The sequence below is a fragment of the Zonotrichia leucophrys genome, chromosome 4 (assembly GCF_028769735.1).
Source record: "Zonotrichia leucophrys gambelii isolate GWCS_2022_RI chromosome 4, RI_Zleu_2.0, whole genome shotgun sequence".
Classification (NCBI taxonomy): Eukaryota; Metazoa; Chordata; class Aves; order Passeriformes; family Passerellidae; genus Zonotrichia; species Zonotrichia leucophrys.
The window spans coordinates 48738386-48753136 of record NC_088173.1 but is presented as its reverse complement, the minus strand read 5'-3'; positions in this window follow the sequence as shown (position 1 = coordinate 48753136).

Genomic DNA, 14751 nt, shown 5'->3' with positions numbered 1-14751 from the left:
CTGTCTTATTTGAGGAGGGGAATGGGTTCTGCAGCCAAGTCTCCATTATTTGCTTTGGACACTCAATTTTGCAGCTGAGCCCATAAGGTTTCTCCATATAATTATAAAGCATGTCTGACTGCTTCAGTGGTGGGTGGACAATTACAGATGTCAAAACTTTTCTTCCAGATAATAACAAAACTGCAAGGATAGCAAACCTGCTATATGAACCTCCAAATTAAATACCCAACATCATATCAATTCTTCATCTGAAACACCCTGCTGGGCAGCACACATGGAAATTACCTTATTTGAAAGAAAGAGCTGTTAGGCAGGGTAAATATTAGCACTATCTGGCATGAAAATCTTGCTTTGGCATAAGTTACAGGTCAGGAAAGAATAAACAATGACAGAAGAAAACCTCCCAGCTGAATACATTATGCTAGTTAAAGAAAGCAAAAGGTGAAAACTCCTTCCAAGATCTTTTGTTTTTTAGACATCTTGTGAATTACCTGAATCAGGTTCCATTTCAGCCATTCATTCAAGTATTATCTTAAGTATAATTTAAAAAGCATTAACATCACTCAAAGTATAGTTTTATTTCAGATATGCACCACCAAACTAAAGACTCCCAACACACTCAAATGCTCCTGAGGTTGCTTGCCTGAAGTCCTCCCCATTAACTTACAGTCAGCTCTTCCAAAATTTAATCTTTCTATTAGAGCAATAATAGTTCTGTAAACAAAAAGCATTCTATGATTGTTTCTGTATGTATCAAGATGTGTTTGGCACTGCAGTCTGCAAAAGAGAATTTCCTGTTTACAAGCTCATTTGCTGTCCTGAATTTGAATGCATATTTGAGCAAAACCCTTCCACACAACTCCTCATCTTATTTCATATGAGAAAATATTTTGATGAGCATTTTTGCTTTAAGTTAGCCATAATTATTACAACAGTTTGACCTCTTCTTTTCTTACAAAAAAAAAGAAACAAAAGTATTGACAAATTAACAACAAAATATGGATATTACAACATAATATATGAATCTAAACAACTTTATAGATCTGAGAAGTCCTGTTCGGTTCAATGAGACAACTCTACCACGTTGCTGGCCATGTTTAAATGCAGCCAAAGCCTTTGTTTGTCAGGTTTTTCTCAACAGCTGTTAAGCATCAGTCTCATAAGTCTGACTTTTTGTTATACTTATAATAATCCATACATTATTTTAGACAAAAGACTCATGGAATTATGCAGAGACATTAATTTACCTTATTTTCCCATTTCAAGATATCAAAAAATAGGGTTTTTTTCCCTTTTTGTTTCCCATCTCCTCATGAAGAACATGCATTAGTTATGCTCTCACTACAGAATCATACAAGTTCCAAGTTAATATGTGTTACATTCACGAACGTGAGTATTTGTGCTGTGCAGAAATGAAGCCAAAGAAACCAGGATAGAAATGAGGCTGAAATAAAGAAATACAAGGTGAGGAGTATGATTGTGCTGTTCAGGTAGCCCTTAAAACACTGACCTGGAGCTGTTCCTGAGAGCCATGGCAGAACCTGGACCCCACATGATCAACCCAGGCTGCTGGCTAAGTCTGCCCAAATTCCCATCTCATTTTCCTGAAACAAGTCTAACTTTGCTGCCTTCAACTGAATAATTTCTGACTTACAGTAGAATAAAGGATTTATCATCAGGTTTAAAAGAACATTTGGATGTAAACCAGCCTCAAGGCAATCACATAACCCTTGGTCCCTGGTAACCCTTCTCAGCATCATGATAGAACCCAAAAGTGCTTCATACATTATTCAGATCCAAAGTCAGCAGAAATTCAGAGAAATGTATTTACTTACTTGGATATTGTATCACTCAAAACAGCTGCCAGGTACAGAGCTTGTTATTTTGTCAGTTACAAATTTCTAGTCTTAGAAACCTGTTTCATACCATTAATTTGCCAAATGGTGGTAACCTCTATTTAATATTCATATTCTAAAGCATAGAAAAGCCTCAAATGTTTTGCAGAAAACAGCCACTGAATTAATGCCTCAACCAAGTCATTTTCTATAAGAAAGGGGTTTTGAACAGACTTTATAGTGCTTTTTATAATAGTTTTCCTTTACTCAAAAAAGCAAACAATTTTTCTTTGTGCAAAATAATAAACCCAGTGGGGTGAGGCTGCTTAAAGAACAGTAAAGCCAATCACAGCACAGTAGGGCAGGACCACTCAGGTCTGTTAGAGCCTGGTTGACTTTTCTTTCTTCTTCATTTCTATGACTGAATCTAAGGTTTGCTGTCCCCCTGATTATAAAACACTCAGTCACAAGATAAATGTCATCAATAGATTTGAACTTGCTCCACAGGATCCATAACTCCACTTAGAAATACTTAAAAGATTTGAAAATTAAAATGTGGTAAAAAGCCATGTAACAACATAGCTCCAGGCAGGACCAGTTGCTCAATATTTAGGGAGTATAATCCCTAATAATTTAAATTAATTATTCAACAATGCTGGATCTCCATTAGATCATCCACATCTCATCCCTCTGTACCCTTACGTGGGGTGTGCTGGGATTAATCTGCTGTGGGAAGCACAGTTTAAATACATATGGAGGAAAGCAGAGCCACAGCCTGGGAATGGCAGGCAGAGCAAGCCAAATTAAAATCTTTTCAAATGCACACGTTTGGCAATCAGGTCGCACACGAACATTGTCAGGTGCAATTTCTTCTGCTTTGCAAGTACCTTGGTAACTAGAGCAAAACCTCATGAGCATCTCAGCTCAGGAAGTAGAGGTGTGAGAACTGAGCTAATCCTCTGCTAACAGAGGCACAGAGGACACAGCAAAAAGGGGAACCTTTGGCAGTTCCTCTCCATCACTTTAATTGCACCAACATAAACTGAGCATCTTCACCACTTCTCTGCTGACATTTGCACAGCTACAGACCATCAGTGTCTGACAACTGCCATGCTTCATACAAAGTCAAGCAGGTCAAAGCTTAGCTTACATTAAATCAATCAGGATTTATGAAATAGAAATGAAACTGTCACCCCTCAAAAGGCTGATCTAACAGATACACTTCATTTGTAAATATTAAAGTAATGTATCTAGTCCAGAGGATAAAGCTTCTTGCAAAATAGAGCTGCAACAACTGCTTTGCTTTAGGTGGTTAAGCTGTGCTTTCATGCAAGAATGAAATTGTCAGGGCACTTACCCTCTGTGTGAGAGACCCAAGTCGTTTTCTTTTACATCTGCCTCCACCCATGAGAACGAACCATCTCCCAGACTGCACAAAGGAAATTCTTCAGCCTTTCAGTTGAATCACTGCTCTGTTTTCCTGTAAAACATAAGTCTCAGTGATACAGAAAAGAAAAAAAAAAGCATGCAAGAAATCATGCTTCTAAAGTCTAGTAGTTATGTCACTAAGAAAAAGACAGTCTTGGTTCTAGTCCCAAGACTATGCCTGTAATCCCCATCATGGCATAAAACATATGAACACAGCCTCAGACCTTCCATCCCTTCTTCTTGAAAAGAAAACAAATTTTTCTGTTCAGTTATTTAAAATAAAAGGTATTTTTCAGAAATACTCAGTGGATGTGCACCCACACAAGTCACTTTCCTCCTAAGCAAAGTGCCTAAATCTCATAAAATTATTAGAGCTGGACACAACCTCCTGTATTTTTGTCTTCTGCAACTCTTGTTAACTATCTTGAAGCATCTCCTCACTCAGCACACCCCCCTTCTGAGATACCTTCACTGCACACTTCCTCTAGGGTGCCAAGGCATACGAACATTTGCATTCTGGATTCCAATTTGCAACCAGGTGCTCAAAGGTTAAAATCAAATGCCTGCTACATTTTGCACCCTCCAGAAAATAAAACCAATATGCACATTTTTAGCAGCCGGGGTCTGGAAGCAAGCTCTCCTCTAGATTTCCATCTTTTTCCCTGCAGTTTCCCTCCTCTTCCAGTCTGTCCTCCCAGTATTTTATCAGATGAGCAAGCAGCAGGTGCTCATCACTGGAGCTGTGCTGATAAGCCAGGATATACTTACCTTGTGACTGCTTCCATCATGAGAAGCCAGGGTTTCCTGCCTTCTGTTGGTAGAACAATCCATTGGGAGTCCACATCCTCACTAATTACTGCTTTTTTCACCACATATCCAGAAATTTAAAATTTCTAAATCATGAACTCTTGCCAAATGTAAATAACTGAGTTCACCAGCAGATTTGTAAGATTGTTTGGAAGCCAAAATCTTTGTCCATGTGTACATTTACATGCTCTTTTTGACAATAGCACATAAATGTACACGTGGACAAAGATTTTGACTTCTAAACAATCAGGCTTAATGAGGAGATGCGGCTGGGGCAGAGAAAGAGAGGAATAGGAATTACGAAAATAATTGGCTATTTCTAAAGATGAGATTCACCCATCATGGACACTGCAAGCCTTTTGAGCACATGCTCAAGAAACCACCAATTCAGCAGCCAGAGACTGTGTGTGTGAGCAAACAGGGCTGAGGAGTGGGTCCAAGGCCTGGCACATCCTCCAGGATGCTCAAATCTCAGCAGGACCCCACTTTGGGCTGAGCACTCTGCAGGACAGGGCTGTGAGGACAGGTGGGACCCCAAACAAGGAACACATTCCAGGGGTACATTGGATGCAGTCCCTCCCTTTGGTGATTTTGCTATGCTGGTGCAAGCTAGCCTGGGCCAGTTGGCCTCAGGAGCAGAAACAAATCCTGTAGAAGTAGCCAGAGAAATTGGAACATCATCATGCGTTAATGTTGGCCCAGCTTATTGTTCATGAAGGGAGGGTGGATAAGTAGGGGAGTGTAGCTCTGTCCACAACTGGAGCCCTTTGGCTCTCCCCACACCAGCAGCTCTGAGCCTGCATTGCTGTGAGGACATTCCCAGTTCCAGGAACTCAGTGTTCCCAGATCCTGAGCTGATGTGCTCATGGGAAAATGTTCAAAATATCCCTCACAGAGAGTGATCTCATGTTTTTCCATAAATGCTCTTTTCTTTTTCAATCCTTCTGTGAAAAACTGAGATTCAAAAACTTGAAAGCAACATTGACAGGTCCCATCAACAGCATTTGCTGCTGCCCATAGGGGTTAAATCAGTGCTCAGCGACCTCAGTCACAAACTGGAAGACAGGAGTAGTAACAGGAATTAGTCAGAAATCCTTAGCCCTGGACTTGAACCTTCTTCCCCCATATTAGCGCTGTTGGCAAAATATAGATACAGAAACACACATGCAAACAAAAATTTGCATAAATATCAATGCACATATAGAGACATCTATTAACACATTTACACAATAGTTGTATTTGTGTCTAACCAATTTCTTAAACACATGCTGAGTATAAATATCTAATGACATGAGTATTCCTGTAAGTTTGTTTAGATACACACTCATATGCACACACACAATACAAATAACATACATTAAATACTGGTAAGGGAGCAGCTCATGGCATACATCCTGAAATATTTTGGCAAAGATACTCTGAAGGATGGAACTGGAAGTGTGATCTGCTAGAAAAGTGCCCATAAGTGCTGGCCTGGCCTGTTTCCCTGTGCTAGCCTGTATCACACACATGTATGTACACACACAGAAACTCCCACCAAAGCCAATATGAGCTTTGATGCAGAAGCAGCCCTTTACAAGCATTTCAGCAAAAAGAGAGCAAGATTTGGGTCATTTTGGTGTGTGACAGAATAACCATTCTGGCAAACAGGAAGAATTTTACGCTAATTCTTCTTTCATTTTTATAAATAAAAAATTTCCCAGACTAAAAAGTAGAACATAGAGTTAGGTAATCACATTCTCCAGCCCTCAGTCACATACTCAGAAATGAAAAGACTTGAAAAGAATGCACTGTATTTCAAGACTTTGACAGTATTTTTTTTTAAAGCTGACCTTTTCTTCAGGCTTCTATTTCCAGATAGACTGGAAATATGCTTCCAGATAGTATTTCCAATATACTTCATGTTTTAAAGCAATAAATTCAGGAGCATATTGCCTTTCTGGAAGTTTCTGTCTCTTAATTTTACCTACCCTGGTACCAGGTCAGCATTGGAAATGCTTCCCCCTTTCCTTTGGTCACACACAGTTTGGTACCCAGTAGCACACTTGCTACAAGGACACTGAAACCAATTCCCTTCCCTTCAGGTAAAAGTCTAGCTTTAAAATTTAGATCCACTACTCTAAGGTATCATCTTCTCTCTTCATACACCCTGGACTCCAGCTGTCATGCTCACAGCAGTGTTGGTATTAAAAGCCTTAACATTAATGTCAGTGATAGCATTAACCATTAATATTAAGATTAAAACCTTTGGCTTCATTCTTACTGAGCCCACCATGCTGCTATTTTAGCAGCAAGATTTTTAATTCTCAGTTATATACAGGTCTACTGACTATTAGCCTAAAAGGCAATACCTTTCCAAGTGTCCTCTTATTTAATTATCATTGACTGATAACAGCAGAGAGCCTTTCCTGCAACTGCTTTCCCACAAAATGCAGCCCAGACACTTTATCAAGAAACTCTTCAGTCACTGATGATGATTTTTCCAAGATGGGTAAAACTTCCCATTTTCTCAAAGTCTGTGTTTACTAACTTTTGACATATGCTCTGAATGCTTTTTTCAGTCCCTAAAACAAGGCAATAAGCTAAAAAGTAAAATTCCTCAGGGTATTAACTAGTTTAAAAGTATTGCAGTGTGATCATACACATGCAACATATAGAAAAATAAATGGTGCTATATTTCTCTTAAAAATAAATTTTAAAAGTATATAGAACCTCACTACCATTTTGAATTAAACCTCATGATAGCTGAGTCTATAGAATTTTGTTTTCTGACAAGCCGAGCATTTTTATATGAGACTTTTAATCAGAAATTTGTAAAGCTGAGGGAAAAGCAGATGGGTATTTCAGAAAGGGAAGGAGAAGGCTCATAAATTAACCAGTTGGCACAACCCTAACTATAGTATCACGAACAGTGCTGTTATAATATTATTGCTGTAGGTTAATGTGATCCTTTATACAGCCTTTTTTTCCTCCACAGTAGCCCATTTTCAAGAAGTAAAATGGTTTCATTTGAATTGCAAATCCCAACACATATATAGTTTGATTCTTTTGGAGCAGGATGAGTGACAGTGGTATATTAGAGTTAACAAACCTTACCCACTTTTAAATACATTTCTGGTATTGAAAGCTAACAGAGCTGAAATCTGAATGGGTAAAGGCTCTGCTCTGGCATTCATTCCTTTATTGGAGCCTTGAAAGGACCGTATGGAGGGAACCTGATAGAAATTTCGTGTTGCTGCTAAATAGAACTCAGTCCAAGGTAGAAAAATAAAAGCTTAGCTCTGTCGTCTTTTATAACATTTCATTCCTGGGGGCCACTGCTTTCAAAACTGAAACTAGGGGCTGTGCAGCCTCTTTGATTCAACTGGTCCCTCAGCTTAATGGACTACAGGCCTTGCAAAATTGCTGAATTCAGCCTTTTGAAAGATTCGGTGCTTCCTGTACAGAAATCCATTAGCGCGTGTGGTAGCAACAGAAGATTTAAAAAAAAAAGAAGAAAAAAAAAGGAAGCTTCACGAAAATGTGCAGTGGGAAGTAGATAATAATCTCCTTCCAAGAGTCCTCACTTGGGAAGCTGTTGTTTTTAGGTCCAGTATGGAAGTTTAACCTGCACATTGCCATTAGCAACAACCAAAGGCACACCATAGACAGACAGAGCGGCCAAACAACATGAATCTGACAGAGCCATGTCAGGCTGAATTCATTTGCTACTCTTAACTTCTAGAAAATTCTAGATCCCAAAGGGATATACAAGTATAATTTTATAAGAAGGAGAAATCAAATTTGTAATAGGAGAAATAGGACCCAGCCAAAGCTGTGCTCAGGTGCTCTATCAAAAATACCTGTCCAAGCAGGAATTCAAGGCAGAATTCTTGAGTATCACCCTCTATGTGCTTCCAAAACTTAAAAAATTAGCAGTAAGACATTTGCACAAATAACACAAATATTCTTCTTGTAACCAAGCTACCCATCTGTTTAAAGCATCGAGAAGCAGAGCACTCACTCCACAGCACGGGCACAGACTCTAACGCAATGTGTCCCCACAAAGGCATTTCATGTTTTCATAGTTAATCTTCCATTCAGCCATTGTCCTTTGATGTGCTCTGAAAGCAGAAGAAATTTACTCATCCACCCTTCACGCTGCAGCAGCTGTGGCACTGCAGAGCAGCACAAAGGGACTGCTCTGTGGCCAGGGGATGGCAGAGACCTGCCTCCATTTGAGGCTGATAACTCATTCTGCCATTTAGAGCTCCAGTGTTCAACAGATTTACACTCAAAAATGGAAGTTATTCCAGTGAGAGATACAAAATATATAAAAAGAATGACTTGCATACAGACATTAAATATACCTCAACATCAGCTGAGTTAAAGAGTGTCTGATCCCATAATCAAATTCTGACACACATTTCAACAGCTTTCAAATTCTTGATCCTAAACAAAAAATCTTTTCTACTCTTTCCTATTTCTGTAAGACTAACACGCAAAATTATTTGAATTTTACTCCTCACCATGCACATGATTTTAGATGCTGACTGCAAATGTACAAAGTAAGAGTTTTAATGCTCTGGTACCTTGCCAAAATAAGCCAAAGACATCCCTAATAACATAAATGTGTTATTATATGGGCCATCCTGCATTTATTCTACCAGTTACTGTAACAATAATTAACATGAAGACCATGAAAGCATCAATTTTAAATGCTTCAGGAATAAATTTCCAACATAAGGTGAATAAGTGAAAGCCCACTCAGCCATGGGGTGGACTTTCATGCTTTCTTTCCTAGTGGCTTTGATTCCTTCATCAACCTTAGAACCAGACAGAAAGCCAAGAAAAATGTCCCTAGATTGCTACTGCAAATGCTGCACAGACAATAGATTTTTCACACCTCACTTCTTTTAAACGCTGTCTTCATTTTTATATTTCAGGGATTTCCAAGAGATGAATGACAGATGTAGCAAATAGTGTTAGCTGCCAAAACAAACACTGGTCACTTCACTCATTGTCCAAAGCCTTTGACTAAACAGATTCAGGATGTGAAGGATGTAAGGAGAAATTCCACACTACAAAATGTATTCTGGGTTTTGCAATATCTGTCTTTGAAAAAAAAGACAGTCTGAATGTGAAAATCACTTTTAAAAAACTGGTCTTAAATCTCTCTCGTTGGCAGCACAGACTGTAGAAGTCAGAGACAGAAAAGACCTTACAAGAAATCTACATGTTTCCTCATGAACATCATTTCTTCCAACACAGTTACCCCTAATATACTGTTGTTTCAAATCTATGTTTATGAAAAAACTTGGATGATCCTCATAGAAAAATCTGTAACCAATATATTGGATCACACTTTTCCTCAGAGTCTCCCTGACCTTTCCCAGTTTCATTATTCAATTCTTTTCATAAATATCCCAAGCACAACTGCTTTTGTTTTACTAGTTACTGTTTAAGATTGAACACAAATGGAGACAGTTAAGCCAACAAACTTTATGGGACCACCTGTACATAGCTAGTATTTTTTAATTTATATGTTTTAAAAAATAAATATTCATTTTGCATCAGAGGTGATTGTGCATGGAGTTGGAATTTGATGGTCAAATTCAAGAAGTGAGAAAAAGAGCGGAAGCAGCTGACAATAGAAAAATAATTGAGTTTCCTGTATTCATGTATTTGCCTACTAGGAATAATTTTAAACGAGAAAATACCACCTTCCAATTAAACTGGGTACTTGTCACTTGCAATGCTCTTTGCCTCCTAAACAGGCAAAGTTCTTTGTCAGGTAACATGAAAAATAAAGAGCTATTTTTCACAGTTTATCAGCCAAGGTTTTATACAATCTTATGATAATTCAGGCTGTTCCTTTAGGATTGAAGAATACCCATAGTGGTAGGGTAGTAACAGAACCAATCAATATAATGGAAGAATTGTCAGTGGGATTTCCACACAGGAAGGGTTTCTAAACAAGCAAAACAACCAGTCCATTACTTGCATTTCTCTTATTACCTGCCAACAAAATGGCAGTGAAATCTGAAAAAACTCAGGTTTTGAAGGCATGTAGTAAACATTGCTTCCATCATTCAAGCCAGAACCCCAGAAGCTTTTTTTTCTGTGATATTTTATAAAATAATTAAAAAAAAAAAAGAGGGAAATCAGAGATTGTTATCACGACTACTTCAAAGTAGGCCTCTTATTTTGGCTCCTCTCTAATTCTTAGGCTGACAAGTGAATCTGGTGAATTAATGTTGGAGATTTGAACAATAAACACTCTGGGCCTTTTCTGTTGCTTCAGTGATGCAAAGCCTAATTGGATGATTAACTAGGCATATGGCTACTTTGCATCATTGTAGAAGCAGAAAGCATCTGATGTGCACACTGCTTCTAGAAATTTAAAAGCACTGTAATTGTTGACGCCAGTAACAAATGGTTGGGGTTGTAGAAACATGGAGCATATTACAGGTTTTTTCTTTACTTCTTGTAAATATCAACAGTATAAGCAGAAAACCGAAAAAATACAGTGATTATTTTTTATTGCAGACTCATAAATAAGTCAGAGTCAAGCAACAGAAATATACCAAGATAAAGGACCTATTTTAGATCAGTACTTGGCTTAGTTAAGGACTAAGTTGACTATCACATTTTGAAAGCAAATTCCAGCTTTAAAAATTGGTGGTAACCATTGTAAATAATGCTGCAATCTCATCAAATGTTACAACAAAGGAACAAAGACTGAAAGCTTGTGAACAACATTTTTAGGGTTGTACAAGGCTCATCTGTCCTTTGAAAAACAATGTTTGTTTTTCAATACTGATATTTCCATAAGCTAATCACCAAGAGAGTAACAAACCACAGCAGTTCTTCCAGAACACATGGCTGATCCTTTTTATCATTTGAAGCTCTAATCTAAAGGATCAGGATCTTCTCTAATGCCTTCATTATTTAAATTTATTCATAAAATAGGTTTTTAAAAAGTTACTTAGTTTACTGGCAATTTACAATCAAATCTTAGTGCACATTACATATACAGAACTCAAGCTCTTCTTGAATAATGAATTTGTATGCTTTGCTTCTGCTTTTTTTTTTTTTTCCTTTGAAGAAAGATTATATTCAGAATTGCATTTCCCATTCTGATTCCCTTGAATACAAACTTGAAACCACATTTCCTGCTAATTTGTGCAGGTTCTTTTCAATCAGCCTTATCAGTGAATGTTCCAGCACTTGTGTTTGTTTGGTAAGAAAGTCACAGCAATCAAAACCAAAGCAGAATATGAAGAAAGATCACAGAATTTGAATTCCTATGTATCAGGAGTTCTCCTGATACACAGGAGCATTTTTAACAATTACGAAACCACATGTTTAACCTGAGAGCTGGAAAGACACATTAGCACATCTAACTGTAAGAGCTTCATGGATTCCACATTTTTAACATTAACTCTAAAATTCCATCGTGCTTATAACCCTTACTTATTCATTTTTACTATTTTAACAGAGAAAATCAGGCTGGTGCCATTTAGCTACCTATAGGTGTGCTTCCAGTGGAATTTTCTGTAAGAATGTAATGAGAATAAGTGACACAGGGCTTGTTTCTGCCAAGTCAGCATGATTACACAACCTGAGCTATCCATGATCTCACTCATTATTCAAGGAAGAGCCTGGCTGGGAAGTTCCATGCAGTATTCCAGTGTCATAGCTGGGTATTTTGGGCAATTTGCTATATTCCACTTACCCTGGCACAAAATATCTTTTCAGAACCGATGCATATTCCAAAGCAGAACAGAAGGTTCAGATACATACAGTGGCCCAAGATTTTTCATTCCAAATTGATTTTGTTCATCTCAGTACATATTTTTTCCTAAATCTGAATTATTTTTATAAGGCATAGAATACTTTTTTCTCCCCTGTCAATAATGTCATTTGAAAGTTAAAATAACTTGCACTCTCTTCGTTCACCAATATTTATAAAGTTGGAATATCCTTCAAGTACTACTATCAAAAAAAAAATCCAACCCAACTGTTTGAGTTGCTTGATCCTTATATTATTAATCAAATTACTGAGTCTCTCCAATTCTCTTTACATCCTGTACTAATGGGCCCACTGCAAATATAAACCGGATTATTACCACAGCCACCAACTTTGTGCATTCAGTAGCTGTCATTCTTACATTGTAGCAGGCACTGCACAAGTATTTGTGATCTCAGGAGGTCAAAGCAAAGAAAAACAGGTGCCCAAAAGTAAAATAAAGGAGGTTTCAAATTATTTCTTTTAAATATTTGAAATTAAATCAGTCAATATCAAGAGACAGCCAATGATGGTATGCAAAATAAGGGCAATGGGCTTTCTATGGTTTATCAATTAATTCCAGGGATTAATATCAGTTAATTCAACTCTCTGACAGGAGGCTATTAGCAAGGAACAGCCCAACAGGAGAAGTTTAGTCTTAGAATAAATAGGTAGTGCTAAAATCTCATTAATCAAAAAGGAGTCTATAGGATCTTTCAGTCAGGGATCATGGACAAGGCATCTTACAGATTTCAGCATGCTTCCTGTGACATTAGAACGAGAAATTAGAACAATCATACAACAACATGCCTCTGCAGACACCAGAGTTTGCAACTTCTTTCAATGTTGCTCCACAATGTAACCACTAATGAAAAAACATTTTTTTTCCTTTTAAAATTACACAATGAATAATTGGCCTTGGCCAACTCTTCTCTTCATGACAAAGTGGCTGCTGCCACTTCCTCTCAGTGGGAAGTGATCCATGTCAGATGAAGGCTGCAATTCACATTTTTAAAATAACATCTCTCCTCTTTAATGTGAAGTGATCCTCAATCATTTCATGCAGATGAAAGAGGAAGTTGAAATTTATCCCAGCTTTTTATTCACTCTGCTATAATTAGCATTTACCTATCCCCAGCTGACGTGTCTTACATGTAAAATTCAGAACAGTCTGACAGGAATGAACAAGCTTACCTTATAAGAGAGTTGTACATAAAAGAAATGGTACTAGCTCCTCCCTGGAAAAGTAGAATCTCCAGCATGGAATAAGGAAAATTTTATTTCAGTGGAAATTAAAAGAAATAAATCTTATGTGGGAAAAGAGAGGATTTGTTCCTAAATTTAAAGAGTGTAGATTGAACGGCAGAAGGCCACCTTGCACTGAAAGAAAATAAAAACTTCAAGAATGTAGGTGTTTTAGTTAGAAATACCTAGCTCTAAATATCTGAGAAAGAAAATCCTGCCAGCCTTAAGCAGGATTTGCATTCAGGAAAAGGGCACTCTAAACATGAGTGCAGTGACACACACAGACAGAGAAGCAGAAGTTCATCCCTGGAGCAGAAAAGAGCAGGAAGAGGTGAAGATGAGATCAAAACTGAGAGCCACAGGAGCCATTCTCCAAGGAACAGCACAGCCAAACATTCCCAGGAGCCATAACAAGTAATGCATGCTGTGTCACAGAAGCACAGCCTGTTCTGTGCCATGTCAGCTCTCTCCCAGGACAGAGAGGCTGTGGCCACCCACTCAGGGCCCTCTCCACTGCAGCCCTGCCACCACCGGTAGCCAGCTGTGACCAGGGACTGCTGCCTGACAAAAGGGGTGACAGGCACGGCTCACTCAGGCTGGCCAAGTAAGCACACACCCAGCCACAATACTCTGGAGTTAAGGGTGACTTCACAAATACGAGCTGAACCAAGATAATGGCCTCAGAGCTCAAAAACTATGACTTAAAAACCCAAATTCTTCTATTTCCATATTTCTAAAATGAAATATCAATTTATATCCAATACTTCCTTCAAACGCTTGGCCAAGACATTTTATGTAAGAAACTCTACAAGCCAAAACAATAACCTTAAAAAAACTATTTACTTCCTTTCAAACCATGTATCTTTTTTTCTCTTGCCAGGGGAAAAAAAATGATGAAATTATTTTTCCTGAGGTTTTTTTTCATCTATTCATAAAATTGAGGGAAGCAAAAAAAAAAAAAAAAAAAAAAAAAAAAATCCTTACATTGCTAAAAACCTCCTAACAAAAGGCATTAACTGTCTCATTGCATACATGCACTAGCCCTTTGAATTTCCAACTGGACCACTTGATCCTGGAAATCCTTCCTGCAAAAATGGACTCAATGTATTTAAATACGGAAGCAAGGGAGACCACAACTGGAAGTGAGCAATACACATAGTAGTGGGATCCACATTTCCATTGAAGTTCAACCTCACTTTCCTCCATTGCAACTCATCCAAGAGCTGCAGAGAACTAACTTTTGACAGGTGGTGTCAGAAGGCAAAATTCTGTTTAGGACACTGGAAAAATTATCAAAAATGTGTTCTCACATTTAAAAACCTCTAACTGCAGGGTACTACCATGTGCCAAAAATGATAATAAAAACCTTTAAAAAACCAAAGCATGAAAAAATGCTTTCTGTTTGCCAATGCTATCTAACTCTATTTCTTATTTAACACATTACAGCACATGAAAAATAAAAACTCTTTGAAGCCATGAATGAATCTTACAGGTTCAAATATACATAATACGTGTACACACATACATAATCACCCATATCCTTACTCAGAAAACATTCTTCATATTTTTCCCATTTTTAACAAATTTAAGTTTTCCTAGATTTACACACAGAGCACTATCGTGCTCTCCTCAGATTCTTGAGTGGACTGAACTGCTCAAAAACCT